The sequence below is a fragment of the Psammomys obesus genome, unplaced genomic scaffold, assembly GCF_907164565.1.
Source record: "Psammomys obesus unplaced genomic scaffold, mPsaObe1.curated_primary_1811, whole genome shotgun sequence".
NCBI lineage: Eukaryota > Metazoa > Chordata > Mammalia > Rodentia > Muridae > Psammomys > Psammomys obesus.
The window spans coordinates 8,157,878-8,177,431 of record NW_026596034.1 but is presented as its reverse complement, the minus strand read 5'-3'; the positions used below and the strand labels follow the sequence as shown (position 1 = coordinate 8,177,431).

Genomic DNA, 19,554 nt, shown 5'->3' with positions numbered 1-19,554 from the left:
CACAATCTCTCTCCCTTCTATAGGTTGGCTTCTGGCAGCCTCGCCATAGCTCAAGGACAGATATCTTCCTCAGTTGCTCTTTACTTTTTGTTTGTTTGAGACAGGGTTTCTCTGTGTAGCCCTGGCTATCTCTCACTCACTTTTAGACCAGGCTGGCTTCGAACTCAGAGAGATCTGCCTGCCTCTGCCTCCTGAGTGCTGGAATTAAAGGCGTGCGCCACCATTCCCCAGCCTCCACTTTACTTTTTGAGGCAGGTTGTCTCACCAAATCTAGAGCTCTTCTGTTCTGCTGGGCAAGCTAGCCAATGAGTTTTTGGGATCTACCTATCTCTACCTTTGACAGAGATCTGCCTGCCTCTGCTTCACAAATGCTGTCCCTGCCTTTTTATACAGGTGCTGGGGACACAAATACAGGTCCTTCTCCTTGTGTGGCAAGTGCTTTACTGGCTGAGCTATCTCCTCAGCCCTGAGGGGCATATTTTTTTTCTTTTTTCTTTTTATAAAGATTGTGCCTGGAAAGCAGGGGGTGAGGGGTAGCAATAACCTCAACTTTTCCTGGCTCAAAGGCAGTTTCTGAGGCTCCCTTAAATATTAACATTATGGTTGAGAGACAGGGGCCTTGTTCCAGTAGTGGGTCTCATAGAACATCCTGCCTTAACAGGATCCTTTGGCTCCTGTGTGGCCTCCAAGCACGGGCTGTACTTGCTGAGGGATGTTGACTTTTGTGGTCTGTTAAGCAAGCAATGCCTAAGTCAAAAGTATACTTCTCCAGGAGCAGAACGGTGACGCAAACGCTCCAGGCCAAAGTGCACACAGCTGGTCCTCTTTCCCTAACGGCACAACAGGAAGGACAAACTGCTAGCAAATCTCACCTATGGAACCCATTCTACCCTGTGTTGCTGGGGAAACCACAGAGGTGACTGGGTCCCTTGGTTAAGAGCCAAGGTGATAGGATCTGTGGCCTCTTGGTAGGACTTGGAGGCTTCCCTAACCATTGGCAGATTTTTCTCCCTGGGGAAGCTCTGAAGTCTCACAGGAGGTTTCCCCTGGAGTCTTGGCTGTGTGGAGTAACTTGAGAAAACCACAGAATTCTGCAGAGTTGCGTCATCAATAGGTAAGCATATCACAGAGCTGCTACAGGAAGCAAAGTCTACCCAGTCACCAGTTCCAGCAGTGGTAGCCATTACCAGTAAGTAGCACAGCACCTCGGTGACATTGCCATTGTCTTTTAATATGCCAGAGGCTTCTACCCTGGAAGTACGATCACTATTAGCCTTTTCTAATGTCTCAAAGCAAGAAAGCCATGGTGTGGTTGGTCCTGGGAGCCCCTTTAAATTGGAGCTTTGAAGTCTCTAGTCCTGAGGTAACAAAATGGTGGCTTCAGGGCCACATATACCTACACACATTTATTTTGGCTCAAACACTGCTGACTTTCCTAATTTTTTACTGTATGAATTAGCTGTTAAGGAAAAGTAAACTGTAAAAGTATAGAAATTTTACTCAAAAATATCAATTTCGGGCTTCCCTTGAAATATAAAAGATCTGCTTATTTGGGCCACTATTCCTTCATGACATAAACTGGCATACCTGAGTAATGGCCATACAGTTTAGGCAGGACACACATGCCTCCGACAGAAATGAGGTCTGGGCCCCTGCTTTGCTTCAGCACCTATTCCCAGGCCCTCCCAGTCACTGAGCTGCAGAGGAGCAGGTGCCCTCTACAACTGGTTATAGACAGGGTGTCTCCTCCATAATTCTGTAACTTTGTGTTCTGTGGTTGTGATTCAGGGTCTTGGAGTTAACTTGCCAGTGCCATGAGTTCCTCCATCTCACAGTACTGCTGAGTGCCTCCTCTGGCTCTCCTTACAGTGGCCATTTTGGTATCAATCCCTGGTGAGTAAAGTTTACTTACATATTTTCTTTTTTCTGCTTCTGTGCTGGCTCTACCCTGAGCAGATGGAAGCATACCTGACTGGAAAACTCAGAACCAACCATCAATCTTGGCTTATATACCCGATGTCTTTGTGACCTTATTCTCATTGTTCAACTCAGCAGGCTCCCATTGCATGAGCTATGCCTGAGTACTACCCCACTTCCAAAGCCTAACCAGTACCCACCAGATCTGACAGCTGAGAAGATGATCTGGCATCTCTCTCTCTTCTTTACAACAAAATCATTTTCAATAGTGATATAGGATAATCAGTAGTAGCAAATGGGCTCACTCTTTAGTTTCAGTAGAGTTGATTTACAGTTAAGTAAAATAATTTCAACTAAAATAGGATTAAAACTCAACCAAATAGTTTAAAAAGAGAACTAGAATTTTCATCTGTCAAGTGAAAATATCACCCCCAGAAGTGTGTAAAAGGCTTCTCTGTATTAGCCCAACTTAAAACCCAAATGAAAACCTTCGGGAGTAGCCTAGCGTCTCTACCTTCCCTTCTTGTTTCCCCTTAAAGAGGTTTCTGCTTTCTCTAGTTAAGCCACTCCACTTTGGCTTTCTGACAGCTTCTGACCCAGAACTCTTAAGTCCTGCAGCTTCTTGTCCTAAGTCCATCAGTCTGGATTCTTAGCCAGCCTGCCTGCCATTCTGGCCAGTAGACCTTGCTGGCCTCTTGCTAGCTGTATTCTAACGCCAAACCGCTCAGCAACTGTGCCCTTGTTGTTTGCTTTTACCACACCGTCCTCCACTTTCAGTGTATGATCTATTTTCAAACATGAACACTTGCCTTCCTGGATGAGGGACTCGGATGTTCAATTTTCAGTCTAGTTCAACTCCTTGTATAAATTCTATATTGTACTATTTAACTGCCTAGCCTTCAAAGCAGCATTTATATGAGCAGTATTCCAGAAAATATAGCGTGGTGCAGAGGTAGCTGGGCAGAGTATTTCTTCTTACCCATGAATACATGTGTAGCAAAGTCCAGGACCAGCTGCAAACCAGAATGGGAAAGGTTCTGGGCTGAGCAGGCTTTAATGCCTCCTCTGATCCCACAATGCACCTGCACAGGTACTTTAGCCGTCAGGACGCCCTTTCCAAGGACAGTATATTGCCCAATAGTAGAATTTATGGTCTTCAGTTCTGAGCTGTTAATAAAATCACAGGCTACTGCAGAGGAATGCCAAGGAATGCTTATCTTATTCAGATACAGCATTAGCTTTCAGATCCCATTAAATCTGTGAATCAGTTCAGGGTTTCTAAGACTTCTCTGACAACACCCAGAGATCCTGGGGTTCTATTCTAAGGCCAGGATCGTTGAAGATGATCAGTTAAACCCATATGTCAAGTATCATAGAGGCTGGTTAACCAAAGTCATTTTCCTCTGTTTTACATCTCACTGGCGACTCTAAGAAATAAGTACTTTCAACAGAGACTGGTGGCTATGCCTCAGTCAGGAAAATCAAGCAAGGGTCTCAATAGTTCAATTCTAAATCCTCCCAATTTATAACTCTGCAGTAAGGAATAATAATCCTGGCCTTCACTCTCTTTCAAATAAGACAACAGGAGAGAAGGAAGTATTTAAAGGCATTTTCTGCTTATTTAGTTCCTAGAACCTAACAGGCTTCAGTGCCCAGTGATACAGGTCACTTAATTTCAAGTAGTAATGCACACATACCCAATCCATGCCTATACAATGTGGCTGCACACCAACACGTATGTGTAACACACACATACATAAACACAGTCAGACATATGCAAGCACGTGTCTTTTTAACATGCACACGTTTATAGGCACAAATGTGTTATGTAGAACTACATATGCATAGAAAATGGAAAGGACAAGCTGTCTGGCTGGTTTTTTTTTTTTTTTTTTTTTTTGGGGGGGGGGATTATGTTGTTGGTGTGCTGGAAGAACACTCAAACGCTTTTGGCTATTCTCTCCCGTATGCACTTGCTTTGTGGAATTCAATCACTGCTCATTTTTGCTTAGCCCTCGCATGTTTCAAGGGCGCTGCTCTGAGAAATCTGGGCCACCTGTAAAGATTTTCTAAAGTGACTCCTTTATTCTCGGGAAGAGGAGAAAGGCAGGTTAATCATCTATTGACTCCCTGTTCTTATTACTGGCATAAAGCCCCGGCTTTGCTAAATTTCCTCTTTGGAGCTACCTAACAAACATACATCACCAGGAGGTGCAGATAACGATCCAAAAGATTAAGCTTTGTCACTCAAATGATAATTAAAAAGAGTATTTTAAACACACTGTAAATATACACAAGCCATCATGAAATCATCAAAACCCCACAGAGCGTGCCACCTCCAGGGCCCATAGATTACCAGGGGGAGGGATATTGATGTTAAGTTCTACTTGTCTTGGAAGACTGTCATTAACTGTCCCAAGCTTGCTCTTAGCCGGCCACCTGAGCTAGGAGACTCGGTGGAATCTGGCCTCACATCCCAGTGTAAATTAATGGATTTAGGCTGGGCACTTCAATATGCATTTAATTGTGATCCCTTTCTAGTCAAATCCAAGATTCTGAAAATATATATTATAGCAGGAATTGCCAATAAAAACAGAAATCAGGATTCTGCTGTCCAGCTTTCAAAAACTGATCTCATACTCAGAGAAGATTTAGAGCAGATTATTTTCTTCTAAATTTTTTCATTTATAACATGCCATAAAAAGACACAAGCCTGTGTACAGCAGAGGCACACGGTAGCATCACCTTTCATAAAAAGAAAAAGCTTGTCATCACAATCTTATTAGGGTGTCATGCGATGTTAAACTGGGGAAATATTTCTGTATATTCCAATTAGTGCAGCCATTTACTGGCACAGGCATTAAAGAAACTGCTCTTCTTCAGAAAAACCCCTTCCACCGGGAGCCGGCCCTTTGTTTGACAATGCAGAGAGTGTTATTTAGAGATTTTAATTGCTCAGTTGATCTGTGGCTGGGTCTCAATAATCAAAACAATAAAATTGTTGTTTTTTTTTTTTCCCTGACAACTGTAATAAAATGCTGGTGGTGGCCTGGGATACTCACCCACGCTGGATTGACACTGTCAGATTCTCTTTCATGTATCTTTTTTTTAATCAGAGGCAAAAGAGCAATTTCTTTCTCAAAATTTAAAATACATTACTAATATTGCTAGTATCAACAAACATTCCAAATATCACTAATGTCTACATGGAAAATCCAGTCTGATTATCTGTAACGATCTATACTGATTAGTGATAGCAAAGGGCTACAATTCTTAATTAAAAAGAAACTACGCTCAATCAATTTAAAAAGGCCTAGTATTACAAAATGTGAAAATGATTGATAGACATTTCATAAAATAAAAATATAAAACAGTAGAAAATACCTCTATTTTATTGGTAACCAAGAGGATGAGGATGGAATCAGTGACACACAGAAGCTTTTGTGAGCATGAGCACACCAGACACATGTTTTCCAGTACTAGTGAGGTAGAGAAAGCATGTTCATAGCCTGCTGGAGAATTTATGTGACTGGTTCCTCCTCTTGGAAGGACATTTTGAAATTAAGTACCAAAATCTTAAAAAATGACAAGTGTTGACTCAGTCATTTAATTTCTAGAAAATCATTCAAAGGTGTCAAAGAGCCTGGCACAGCTTTCAGATAAGATGTTCAGACCAGCACTTACATGATAGAGAACAGTGTGTAGCTAGATGGCCAGCAACAGAGGGAGCAAGAACCAGATCAATAGCATACCTATACAAGGGCAGTCTAGTTTCCATGAGCACTCACGTTCCTAATACTGAAAACTACGAACAACCGCCAGGGCTGGGAACCGGGCTTAGGGACAGAGCATCTGCGTTGAGTGCATGAAGCACTGGGTTCAACTCCCAGCCCTGCAAAAGCAAACAAATGCAAACATTCCTCATGCTCTGTACAGTAAGAGGGGAGAGGCAGGAGGCAAATCATAGATTGTGGTCCTAACTTTTCTTTATGGTAACATATGCGTGATGGTACCTCAGGGCAGCAGGGCTGCCGGAGGCTTATGTGTTGTACATATCTGAATTTTCAAGAAATGTTTTCAATTAGTGCAGATTACATCTCAGTCTAAGACAGTTAATTAGAAAAGCAAATTTAGAAATCCTGAGCACTGAAAACGGTTCCCACCACTTTCTGTGAATCATTTATCTGACTTCTGACGAACACTGTTGGGGCTGAGCAAGCTTCTGGTTGGGAGGAGAGTCTGGGGGAATCTTCACTACCACAAATCTCACAGAAATCTGGAAAAGGCACTTCAAAATGTTTCCAGGGGCAGAACAGCAGTTAGGGTGACCACAGAAGCCTGGGAAAATTGTCTGGTCTGTTATATTAAGCCTCCATGGACACAGGACAGCCAAAAGGAGAAGCATGAAGCAGACCTGACTATTTTGCAGTCGGTTTTGATTTTGAAATTCTATAAGTGGGAATATTTTACTTGTTCCTGTTTAAAAGACAGAGAGAGAGCTCTCCCCAATATTACCACCTCACCTTCTCTACCCCAAAGCATAGGAGGGAGGACTTTATGATGGCCCGTTTTCAGTGACTTTAAAGAAGCATTAACACTGGGACCACATAGTTCTGAAATGTGGCCTTTCTTAGTAGATGTTTCAGATCTCAGGGCTGTTCATTCTGACACTGATATTAACTATTTGCTAAAAAGTTTCACAGCAGAACAGAGAGACACTGTATTCTTTACTTAGTCCATTCCCTGACCATTGTTCCAGTATCACCAGGCCCTCTTCTGCTGGACTCCATAAAATAGTGTGTGGTCCCCTGAGAAGGCCACCTCTGTGATCTACTTATAAAGGTGTGGAAGTGAGGAATGGGGACCTGGAGAAGTGAGGAGTAAAAGCAAAGTTCTGGAGGGCTGATAGCTTGGTTGCTGGTTCAACACCAACACGTGCCCTGTGTTTTCTCTGCCTTTTCTATGACCACATTTGCTTTCTATGCATTCTACTGCCTTTAAAAAGCACTTCTTTCAGGGGCTGGAGAGATGGCTCAGTGGTTAAGAGCACTGGTTGCTCTTCCAGAGAGCCTGGTTCAATTCCCAGCACCCATATGGAAGCTCACAACTGTCGGTAACTCCTGTTCCAGGGGATTCGACACCCTCACACAGACATATGTGCAGGCAAAACACCCATGTACGTAAAATAAAAATAAACAAAAGAACTCTTCCTTCAGCCATGATAATTCTTTGTGTCTTTTTTGGTTTTTCTCCCTGCAAGTTGAAACTTTACATTTCTCTGTTTATTTGTGTCTGAGTGTGAGCACGTGCATGCACACGGAGGTCAGAACTCAACTTGTAGAAGTCAGTGCTCTCCTTCCACCATGTGGGTTCTGGGGAATGAACTCAGGCTGTTCGTCAGTCCATTGGGCTTGGAGGTAAGTTCTTCTAGGCTCTGAGCTATCAAGCCAGCCCCAGTGCTGAAGAATTTTTTAAAGCATCAAATTTAAGAACTAGTCTGGCCACATGACTCTTCATGTTTTAAAAAAAGGTTTTGAGATTTTTAACCTAGAAGTTTTTATTTATATGCATGGGTGTTTGGCCTGCCTGCATTTCTGTATACCATGTTGTCTGTATGTGTGTGTGTGTGTGTGTGTGTGTGTATGGTACCTGCAGAGACTAGAAAAGGTCACCTGATCTTCTGGAACTGGAGCTACAGATGTTTTTAGTCACCATGTGGGAGATGGGAATTTAACCCAGGTCCACAGGAAGAGCAGCCAGTGCTTTTCTCTCTCTCTCTCTCTCTCTCTCTCTCTCTGGTTTTTTAGACAAGGCACCTCTGTATAGCCCTGGCTGTCCTGGAACTCTCTCTGTAGACGAGGCTACCCTCAAACTCAGAGATCTGCCTGACTCTGCCTCTGTCTCCCAAGTGCTAGCACTAAAGGTATGTGCTACCACTCCTAGCTCAGCTAGTACTCTTAACTGCCAAACCATATACCTCTCCACATCTCTTTATTTTTAATACTTGGGGTCCATGTCCTGTGGAGGAAGGTACAAATGGGACAATTCTTCTGCTTGACTCAGGGGCAGCAGTTTTGAAATGCAAAGCCCTTCAGAGCCCCCACCACCACCACCATGGGGATGGCTGGAAAGAAGGGGGAGGGGTGCAAGCTACAGCAGGGCAAAGCATGCTCATCAGCCAGCGTGGCCCAAGTCTCACAGTGGGTTTCTGAGTGTGCTCTTATTTCAGAGCTCAAGCGTTTCAAGTTCCAGTGCAGAGCAGACGTCGGCTTCTTCCCTCACTTAAGACTGCTACTGTTCCCAGGAAGCCACCGGAGAGGAAGGAGCCTTTCAGCTTGGTTGCTTCTCCAGCAGGAGACAATGGGCTTTCTTGGTGGAGCTGGCTGGGCCACTGCAGACGCCTCATTAAAATGAGAGCTGCCTCTGCCAGCCCTGGGCACCTGCTTAGGATGCCTGTCCTCTGCATGTGTAGTCATATCAGCCAGCAGGGAATGCTGCCTTCCACTGAAGACCAAGTACATGATCCACTGCAGCTAATCAATAAGATAATGGAATGAATCGATAGGAAAGATTTTTAGAAGGTCTTAATTAAAGAAACACTTGCAGATACAAATGATGTCTTCAATCTATTGATAGTGCCAAGGTGAAGGGTTAAACACAAACAAAACCATCAACTTTATTTTGCCGGCATGCCTTCCACAAGAGAGCAACCCAGCAGCCTCCTGGCCCCAGGGTTGGCCCATTAATCAGTCCCTTGTCAATTGCAATAGCCACACTGTATGAGAAAATTAGTCTATGATCAAAATTTTAATTACTAAACAGCAGCTCAAAACAATGAAAAATAGGCATGGGTATCCTATTTGGCTTTCCTTTGATCCTAAAGCCAGGGCAGCATCCCCTATACAAACTGCTTCGGCACTTCTTCGCGCCAAGCCTCCTTCCAACGAGATGCACAGAATTAGAATAATTAAAGAAAGCCTAAATTGATGGATCCCACTTAGGCTGGGGAATTCTCCAGTGGGCCTTCTGCTCAAACATGTTACATCAATATTTCCGATTCCCCCGATGGTCCTGCATGAGGTACTGGTTTAAAGAGACATCAGTCTGTGATGTCAGCATTTATCTAATGAACCTTCAAAAATCAATGTCCGGGATGGTCTGTTACATGCAATCCCCCAATTTGTCCACTCTCCTAGCTGTACTTGGCTAAGCCTACAGCCATAATGACAGTAAAAGTGTGTCAAGTGGCCAGGTGGAATGGCTGGATGGGATGAGGCTGAGAGTATGGGGCTAGCTTCAACCTGGAGAATTCCAAAACACGGGCTTCAAACAAGGAAGTCACTGTGCTCTTCCTCCCGTGCAAAGAAGGGATCTGACTTCGGACAAGCATGTACCGAGATGATCTGCTTCTTCCCACTGTGCCCTCCAACCCCACATCTTCCTTGACACTCCCATCCATTTTCTGTCCTGGTCCTGACAGCTATGGTAATTTTCTGCTTCTTTTGGGCTACTCGGCTGGGGTTGCCATTTAGCTGCACTCAACAGGAGGCCATGCTTAGCTTTACCCTTGTTAGTGTTTATGCTCAGCCCATCCCCAGCCTTCTGCTAACAGCACTCCCTGACATGGATATCTTGACACTCTAACAGGCAGAAGAGAGGGCCCAAGTTTCTTTCACTTTTTTTGCCTCTTTAAAATAAATTGGCCTGAACTGGCTGCCACGAGGTTGAGCTACTTCAAATGCACAACTCAGGGTGACAGCATGCCACTCACAAGGCCAGTGCTTGGCCTGCCTTGTATTCTCAGCTTTTGTCTGCGGCTGTTGCCTCTCTCTTGACCAGAAGAGTCAGTCTTGAAAGTAAGTCCAGAGCATGAGCAGCTGCGAGCTGTGTTGTGTGGGCCGAATGTGCCTCTGACTCCTGTCTGTCTCCCTCAATGCAGCTTTCAGCAGCCTCTCTCACTGACTTTGAGTCCAATTAAGCTACAATGAAAGGTACCATGATTTCATTTGCTCGGATCGTCATGTTTCAGAAGTTCAGTAGCCTGAAAAAATGTTCGCTGTCTCTCATTAAGCAGGTTCTGGCAACTGTGTAAAGTCTCTAATTTCGCTGCTTTTCCCATTGCTTTCAGCTCTGAAGATGGCTGCCTGTGGGGAGAATCCACGCCAGCCTCAGTGTTAGAAAGGGCATCCAACCCTTCCGACAGGAAAAAAAAATGCCTGAGAATGTCAGACTCGACTCCATGACAAACATGTGGTATTCTGAGAATTCCTGTCAGGTCTCCAGTGCTTTCTAGGATGATGCGTTAGATAGGAGGTGTATGTGGGCATCTGTATGTGTGTTTGTGGGCAGGAAGAGTCCATGCCAGAGAACTGTGAATGGAGTGATCATGTTCATAGAAACATGCCTCCAAGGCATTTTTTCAAACCAACAAACCAACCAACCAACCAAACAAACAAACAAACAAACAAGTTGAGTTTTAAAAGCCTCGAGGAAAAGAGTTTTCATTTATTTAAAAACAAATAAAAATTCAAATTGCATTAAAGGATGCTATAAAAAGTGAGGTTGACCTGGGAAGTGTGGGGTGTGTGTGAGACACCAGAAGACTCAGTGGAGCCTTGCTTGGGTTTCTGGAGGAACAAACAGGAAAACAAAACAGTGTGACACAAAACCCCACACTTGCCCATTCTGTGGACTGTGTTTATGTGGACATAACTCCCATTATGCTCTGGTTAGAGAAGGAGATTGTTCTGCAGATGCCAGAGTGACAGCTGCCACTTATTGATGGCATTCTTTTAGATGCTGGGCACCCGGTTAAGAACTTACATACACTATCTCATTTAATCCTCTCTAAAAACCATATTCCAGATGAGGATTCTGAGGCCCAGAGAAAAATACACAATAGAAGAAACCAAAAATCAAACCCAAGTGTGTCTAAGTCTGGAGCCCTTCTCCTACGCATTTCATACTGTGCAGTGGTGGCAAAGGATGGTGCAATCCCCACCAGATTCACAAAATGAAAACTGGCAGGTGCATGCTGAGAGCAGCCATGTCCACTCCGTGTCCCCTGGGGTGGAGATTAGCATGGCCACTGAGTCAATTTCCACCCTGGCTAATGCATTCATTCCGGAGGACTGGGATCTTCTGCAGTTCCAGCCTTACTAATCTTCCCACTTCCAAAAACAATGCTGGTGAGCAGTAATCTGTTTCCTACTTGCAAAAGGGGGCACAGGAAAAGGAAACGGTTCTATCACTAACACAGTCAGCAAGTGCAGGTTGTCTATTGTCTCCTCTCATGAAAATTCCAATCCCCAGCGTTGTTTGCTTTACATTGGACAACGGTCTCAACAAGCACACTCACCCCAAGGATGTGCCACACCCTTCCCATGACCAGATATCCAGATTATGATGACTGAGCTACTGAGCTACTCTCTAAGTGTTAAATACCTGATTCTTTTAAACACCTACTGATCTCACTGGACACTACAGAGGCAAAAACATGGAACTTTCTTAGGCCCAGGTGGTGAGAAGGGCCCCAGCTGGTTGAGAACTGAAGGTCAAAGAGGCCCTGGGTCTGGCTGACTGTGCCAAGCCCTGAATCCTAGATTAAAATGTAATCAGAGATCCTCCTCCCAGCCCAGGGACACACAGCTCTAACATCCTTTAAAAAAAAAAAAAGGGTGGGATTGGGAGGGAATGAGGGAGCGGGATATGGCTGGGATAGAGTTAATAAAATGTAACTGATAAGAAAAAAAAATTACTGAAAAAGTCCAACGTAATACTCAAAGAGATAAGTTTAATTATGTATACATAAAAATAACCTTGGTTAAAAAAATGCTTTCATTATCCTCAGTAATTTTGCGGGGAATGCATATGGTTGATATTCTTGTTTGAAATATGGAAAGATGCTTAAGCCTGCAGCGGTCAAGGGTTTACAAGACTGGGGCTGCTGCTCTCTGCCTGGCCCCGGGAAGGCTGTGATGAACACGATCTGAAATCAATATCAGGGAACAGTTACTGCATCTCAATATTATTTGCGGAGATGGGCTGCTGGAAGGAGAGTGGGCAAGAGAGATATGTCAATAGCTTTAACGAAGCACTCCACAGCCATGCACAAAGGGAGGTCAAATAACTATCAGCCAACCAATCCCAATTGTAAGTAGTAAAAATGATAAAATCAATATTATTAAATAAAAAGTTAGCACTGCTATTGAACCCTCTCGTGATCTTGGCAGCGCCTGGCTGCAAACGAAGGAGGCTGTTTTCCAATTTCTTTGGTGGTAAGCAGTGAGGATCATGAACATTTGCACCCAGGAATTTTTCACATATATACTGAGCCACAGGAACCACTAAACAATAGGACCAGGTAGTTGATACCTGGCTAAGAACCAGTGATCCCTGCTAGCCCTGGTTCCGCATCTTTTTCAGCTGGACTCTGCCTCTCTGTCCTTCTGGGCAGGGTTTGGACTAAATCAGGGATTTCAAGGAACAAAGAAAGGCCCTACTTGTTGTCCTTGCCAATCTCAAGATTTAGAAATTTATCAGGAAAAAAAAAATTATGTGTGTGTGTCTGTGTTGAGGGGGCCAGGGCAAGGGCATTTCAAGAGCAGAGGATTGACCTGTCCTCTTTAGAGCAAAGGACTAAGAGGCAATGTCTCAAAGCCAAGGGTGTCTTCTTCCCTGCTGGAGCTAATCCTGAAGCTGAAAATGTCATGCAGGTAGTAATGAGAAAGAAATATTAAAAAAACAAAACAAAACACTGGTCAGTAAAAAAATCCCTAGAAAAGCAGCAAGCTCTAGTCCTGCCACCGACAAAAAGAAGAGGCAAAAAATTTAAAAAGAATGAAAAAGGAACCCCCCCCCCCAAAAAAACAACAAAAGACCAACAACAAAACAAAACGGAGGAATGTCTAAGAGTGAGTGGCAGCCCGTGGGCAAGGCGGCATGCTCGGCTCTGACCTGCATTTAAACACACAGCTGCTTAGCCTTTTGAACACCCAAAGTTGGCTCCCTGTTTACATTTCATAGAAACTACTATAGAGAGTACACAAGAACCTTTGGTGAATTATTTAGCATACAAATAAGCCGCCGAAGAAGGCTAAGTAGGCCTCTATGAACTAACTGGATTGAAATATTCATCTGTAAATAACCCTCCAATCTGGTGCTTTCACGTACAAATACTACATGGAACATTAGACACAACTAGCTTCTAGGGATATTTAGGCTCACTAGAGAGCAGTTTTTATGTCTACTGGCATCTGTGGGTAGTGATATGGACTGACTGTTAATATAACCAACATAAAATTTATGTGAACACTCACCGAAATAGCAGCACACTGTCAGACAGCTGGTGGCTGATGCGGAGCACATGCGGATTTTAAATGCACTGTGTAAACTAACCTTTGCAATAAAGATTTAGCAGGTTTATTAGTTTAGGAAATCGCTATAATTAAGGATAATTCATAATGGTCGCTTATCCACTCTCCAGCAATAGCTCGCTTAATTTAGGCTCCATTTCTTTGAGCCATAAATAAGTGAGCTGCTATCTTCTGCACAGATGTGGCATTCAACCTGTTCGTGTTGGCTGGTTTTTGCTTGTGTTTTAATCAAAAGCATTAGTAGGTAAGACTATAAAAAGCACAAGGTTTAAAATAAATTTAGCAAGGGATACACTGGCAAAGTTTATTTTTATCTATTAGCTTCCCCCTCAAAAATAACCTCCACACCAAAAATCCAACCTCTCCTTCCAGAGGTAAAAACAATTACAAACAAATAATCCTTTAAAATGTTCTAAAGGAGCTTTCGTTTAAAAACCCAAGGAGAGGGAAAGTGACAGAGCAATAACATTAATGAAGGCCAAAGAAATATGAGCGTGACCTCTCTACAGTATTTCCATTTAACTGCGCATGTAATTAAAGCCTGACCTTTGCGAGTGCCGCACACTCGGCTGTGCAGCGACTTCCCCTGTGATCCGAGCTCCTCTGCAGGGAGAGAGGGAGTTTCCACAGTTCCGCCTTCAGCGTTTGCTGGGAGGCATGGTCAAACACTTGCTTCCTGTTCTCCTGGTGGGGATACTTTGGGCTGGCTGTTACCTACACTTAATGCTCTTCCTCCACATGGCTGAAGCTTCCTGCCAGTGGGCACCTCTGCAGACACCCAGGGCATGAGTCAGCAAAAGGCAGCCAATGCCAGAACCCAAGTCCAGAGTCACCATCTCCACCAAGCTAGCTGCTGAGCATGCACTGGGTGCAGGGCAACGCCCTCCTTGGCCTGGTTTGAACAGTCTTCAAAGGGAAGCTTACTCCTCACACATCTCCCCCGGGGAGTTGCAACATGATTGACATGGGAATTTGGAGTTATATTAGGAGTGAAGCTATACAGAGACTTAAGATTTGCTTTGTTCTTGAGATTTTCATGATTGTGGAATTAATCCTAGTGTAATGGAAGAGGTTTTGGTCTAAGAGTCAAAAGACCTGGGATGCAGTCTTAACTGTGTCACTCATCAGCTGCTGTGTTCCCCCAAGAGAGAGTTAGCCTCCCTGAACTTCAGGGTTCCCATGTGTAAGCAGAGACATTCTTACCTCGCCTCCTACTTTGGGAACTGTTGTTAGGGATCCAGAAAAATGCTGCTGATGGCTATTTTCTGGGATAGTACAAATTGGATGGTGACTTCCAACCGAAGCCCTCACTGCAGAGATACGCCAGGCCGGAGCTTCTCCTCCTCACCAAACCCTTACCCCAGGAAAGTGCAGCTGCCTTGCTCATCTCACTGGGCTGTGAGGATCAAGAGAAATGCCGTGCACAAGAGGCCAGCCAACTCACAAGGGGTTCCCCTCTCATCTGTCCTCCCGTCAGCTTCCAGAAGTCTTCAGAGTCGCTCAGACCAGAGGGGCGAGAGACTGGGACGGAGAAGGAGTCTCAAGTCTATAGGGGTAGCACAGACATTACTTTGAGCAGCTGCGTCCAAAATAACTTCAAGAACACGGAAGGGAGGGTCCTTATGACTCAGTGCTGCAGAAGATGTTTGTCTCCCAAGCTTGTGTGGGACATCACTGTGATTGTGGCCTGTGGAAGCAGTGGCTCTTTACCTCGTGGTGGGCAGAAAGCGTGTACAGGAAGGATCTGAGCATCAAATACAACCTCCAAAGGCTGCCCTGCCCCCGTGACCTCCTGCCTCTGCCTAGACCCTGCCTAGTAAAGTGTCCAGAACCTTCCCCAAGCTTCTTAGACTAGACACTACGTATCCAACATCAGCATCTGTGGGGGTGGGAAACACTTGACAATCAAATCACAACAGGTACAATGTTGTGACCCCTACGCAAGGGCAAAACAGGTCATTTTAAACAACTTCACCTTTCTCAGAAATAACTTTCCCTCTCTACATGTGGTGCAGCTTCCTCCACCACCAGCTTCGTGCTTGGTGAGGCCCTCCCCCAAGGTTAGTTAAACTGTCCACAAGAAAGGCCTCCCTCAAAGCATTCTCACTGAGAAGAGACTGGAGCTAAAATGGGAGAAATTGGCAACTTTTAACACTTTTCATTGACAAACGCTGGTCCTCAGTGTTCACCACCAAGCGGACATGTGCACAGAAGAGCAGCAGCCAAGGGCAATGGGTAGTGTCTGGGGCTGGTGCCAGCACAGCTTGCCAGCTCTGTCCTCAGTGTCTTTGCCTTGGTGACCCACAGTGGCCAATGAGAACAGGTGGAAGGGAGCACAAGGCATCTGGGATAAGTCTTCTGACTCCAAGTAAACGCACAGCCAGGGAACAGCTTCTTACTCCCATTTCTTCAGACTGCCCCAAGAAGTGATGTGACCCTGGCTCCTGAGTTAATAAAAACACGACCTGATGCTTACCTGACGGTCTTACCTGTCACCCCTGGTGGCAAGTAGCTGACCCTCTTTTTAATTCATGTTGAGGCTTATTTAATCAGCTGTGCACAGGAAGATTTATAACCCATTATGAAAGTGTTCTTGGTAAAATAAAACTCTAATGCTGGGGTTGGGGGGGGCTGTAAAATGTTCCCAATATATGGGAGCAAGTGGGGTCAGGCAATGGCAGAGCCTTTCTTCAGCCCCACGCTCACACCAAAAGTATTAGCCCCAAATGAGGAACATATTTATCAGGAAAATCTTTTATTCTTTTAAAATAGAATTTCCTTCAGGAGTCAAAGTTCATGGGAACATTTACCATTCTGGTGCACAAATTGACATCGTTAATAAGGCTTCTTGAAATTCAGACTTTAAATCACAGTTAGAATGATAGGGTCAAAACAAGTCACACCAAGAACTCAGGGTCAAGCAAATAATGCTTTCATTGCAGCTGAATCACTTTAACACATTCTCAGTTAAAAAAAAAAAAAAAAAAGCAATAGACTAAAGAGAAGGAGGCTGGGGTTTTCTAAAGAAATATCTACTTCACAGCTTGCTACATAGCATCAGGAAGAAGCAACATCCATATCACCCTGAAGAGAAGAGGCAGTGCTCCCCTAGGGCTCCAAATTAAGCTAGGCATATAGGCCCAAATCAAGGGGACTTCTATGACAAGGTCATGGGGCAGAAGTGATAGCAATGCAATAGGGGGAGGGGACTCACCTGGTAAAAAGCAAGCTCCTTCCTATAAGCTTTTCCCCAAAACACGATCTTGGCAGGGCCTGGGAGCATAGGTGTGTAACTCCAGCAGTCAGAACAAGGACTTGGCAGGTCTTGGGACTGTACACCTACCATCTTCCCGATGGCTGCCATAGCAGAGACACTAGACTCATCCTTTGTGCCTGTCCTCCCGTCCCTCCCACCCAATTCGAAGATCCGGGGCCATCCTACTTGAAGCTTCTGGATTCAGACGCAGTTATGCTTGCTCTGGGGTCGAAACACTTCTTCTAATGAGAGGGAAACAAAAACTCGGCAGCTGCTCCAGTCCCCAGTGCCTAATGCTGTGTGGGCCCTGGAGAAGGATTCACTCTTAACCACTTGGGTTTACTTTCCACTTCACATGGGTTTACAGCTCTCCAGGAAGATTCTACCACACTGCCAGAAGTTCGTGACTCGATAATAACTAAAACAAAGATGGAATTTTGCCTAATACCAGGGACTCTAAAACTGCAAAGAGTGCGTTTTACCTCTGTAGCCTGAATGAATGGGAAACAGGTCCAGCACTGACTCCCTCTGAATTTCTTTCGCTGAAGCAAAGCAGATTCCCACTCAGCATGGCAAACCTTCCTGGCATGAAGATAAACTCGGCTCCCTGCTTCTGCCACCAATGTCAGCGGCTTAGCAGTAATACTCTGTTTGCCATCACAACCCAACTCATTTGATTTGCAGATGGGGACCCCTATTGGTATGAGAAAAATCCCTGAAAAAAATGGAAACCAGCCAGTGCTTCTTAAACAAGTGTGCCTGAATGTACCAATAAACAGAGCAGCACCCACCGTTTTGGGGCGGAAACCAGAGATGCAGCCTTGAAATGCTCCTCTCTTCTCCCACATCAGCACACACCCTCAGGAGAGTCACCCCCGGGCTCTGGAGTTAACCTCTTCCAACACCCCAGGGGCTCGTGTGTGCGTGCACGCCCACTGCACTGGAGCGGCCTGGGTTACCAGGGTGGCAGTCCATCTCCTCGCTGACAGATCTCCGTGTTGGGCAGGATTTCCAATCCTTCATGACTATCTATTTGTCACTGCAGGTGAGTGGTGGCACTCAGCCTGATCCCCAGCCACTTTCACAGTTACTTATCTGTCTTTATGGATTCATCCTGTGTGTCAAGCCAGCGCATAACAGCATTACTGTCAGGGTGACAAAACTGTCCCCAGAGTGCCACAAATGATTCTCTCTCCTTTTGGCTGCTAGCAGACGGAAACGGCGACACTGCCTTGCCTCACTCATCCTTCTCTGGCTATCACCGGGCCCACATCTCCTCCTGCAGGTAGAGCTGGCTAATGATGGGTGCAGCTGAGAACAGCTTTCACTAGTCTACAAATTATAAAGGGAAAGGGGGCAGGACAGAGGGAATTGTGGGCTTTCTGTGAGGAGCCAAGCTCTGTCACTCTCTCTTCTCTTGGGTGTGTCCCTGGCAGGTGTGGATGCTTGGTACTGTGGAAGGGAGATCTCCCTCTTAAAGTCCCTGCCCCCTGGAGCCCTCCTCCCCCGATGACATGTACTACACAGTGAAGGAATGGAGGGCTGGGAACTGCAATGCCTGTAAATCTGAACTGAAGTGGCAAGCTGAGATGTTTAGCGTCATTCTGGGAACAGAAATTCCAAACTGGAACTAAGAGTAAATAAGATTCAGGGGCACTTTGGTTTGCCAAATGATTTGTAATCATTTTCATGAGTTGACTGCTTCAAAAATAACATTTCATTTCTTTTCTGTTTTTAAATGGAGGCCTAGTTCCATTTTCCTCCGTGGTCTTCCTTCAAAATGTAATTTTGACAGCCAACGTGGATGCCTGTGGCTATGTTCCTCAGAAAGAAAGTTTTTGCTTTTTCTTTATTTTAATTCCACAACAGCATGCAAAACTAACACATCAGGGAATAGCCTGAAAACGTACTGCCAGGAGGTGAGGATGCTACCATCAGAGCTGCTGGTACTCAGTCAGGTACACAATCAATTTCCTAGGCTTGCCCTGCACAGTTTTCTAATGGTACTCAATGGTTTCACAGAGCTCCCAAATCAAGGTCAGCAGAGCTGAGCAGGGCAGTCACATTGTATTTGGGGGCCTCACTAAGAGTTAGGAAAACAGGTACTCAACAAGACATCATTTGCCAGGCGGGGCTGGGAAGAAGGTGGGCTGGAAGGCTTGGCTTTGCCTTTGGAAGGTCAAGTGAAATACAAGAGCATGTGTGCAGGCGCACACTCATAAACATACTTGCCTCAAACTCAGCTTTGTTCTTACCCCGATGAGTACTCGCTGGCTGAGGTTTTTTTTTTTTTTTTTTTTTTTTCAAAATAGGTTCAAGCTGATTTCTGACACTGGAAAAACAAACCTAAAAGCAATTTAGAAAACACCTGCCCGTGAAGTCAGATGGCAAAGTATCTAAAGCTTCTCTCGAAATCTGTGACCTCAGAGGCTGACATGGTTTGATGGGAAATTTAATGTAATAGGCTGCGAAAGCCAAGAGGCCTGTTGTCAGCAATGAAGTCTGAAAGTTAGCAGAATTAATAACGCTGTACAATGGAAGAGCCCTCAAGGGACAAGGCTGCAGAACCAGGGCAGTGGGGAAAAATGACTTTTGAAGTCATTTCACTATGACATTCTGTCATCACTGCTAAACGGAAATAAAAAATCATCCGAATCACCGCATGTTTCTTTGTGTGTCCTTTCCTTATCTAATATAAAGTAATAACACCCCACCCAGGCTGGGGAGGGACCCTCAAGGGATTCCTAGAGCTCCATTTTGAATGGCTAAATGCAATCAGAATAAATGCAAGTGGGAGTCTGTGGAGCAGAGAGTGATGCCGGGGCTGTTGCCCATCGAAAGCCAATAAATCTCAATGCTTCAACAAGAGATGAAAATGGTTATCTCATCATTGCAGTGCCAGGGTGAAATTCTCTCTGAGAGAGAGTATTTTTATAGATGATTTATGTCCTCGAAGGATAGTTATTTAGCAAAATGGCAGATAATGATGAATAGAAAGTAAATATG

General features: G+C 44.7%; 1 protein-coding gene and 1 long non-coding RNA gene across 2 annotated transcripts in view; one reads left to right on the top strand and one right to left on the bottom strand.

The window, feature by feature from the left end:
• The window catches only part of Fto (FTO alpha-ketoglutarate dependent dioxygenase), a 342,843-nt gene that overhangs the window by 23,835 nt on the left and 299,454 nt on the right, over positions 1 to 19,554 (bottom strand). The gene's annotated exons all lie outside the window — the stretch shown is intronic.
• On the top strand, positions 828 to 19,194 carry LOC129686902 (uncharacterized). The gene is made up of 3 exons (XR_008721712.1): positions 828 to 1,114; positions 1,789 to 1,893; positions 18,861 to 19,194. It is a non-coding gene; the product is annotated as an uncharacterized LOC129686902 (long non-coding RNA).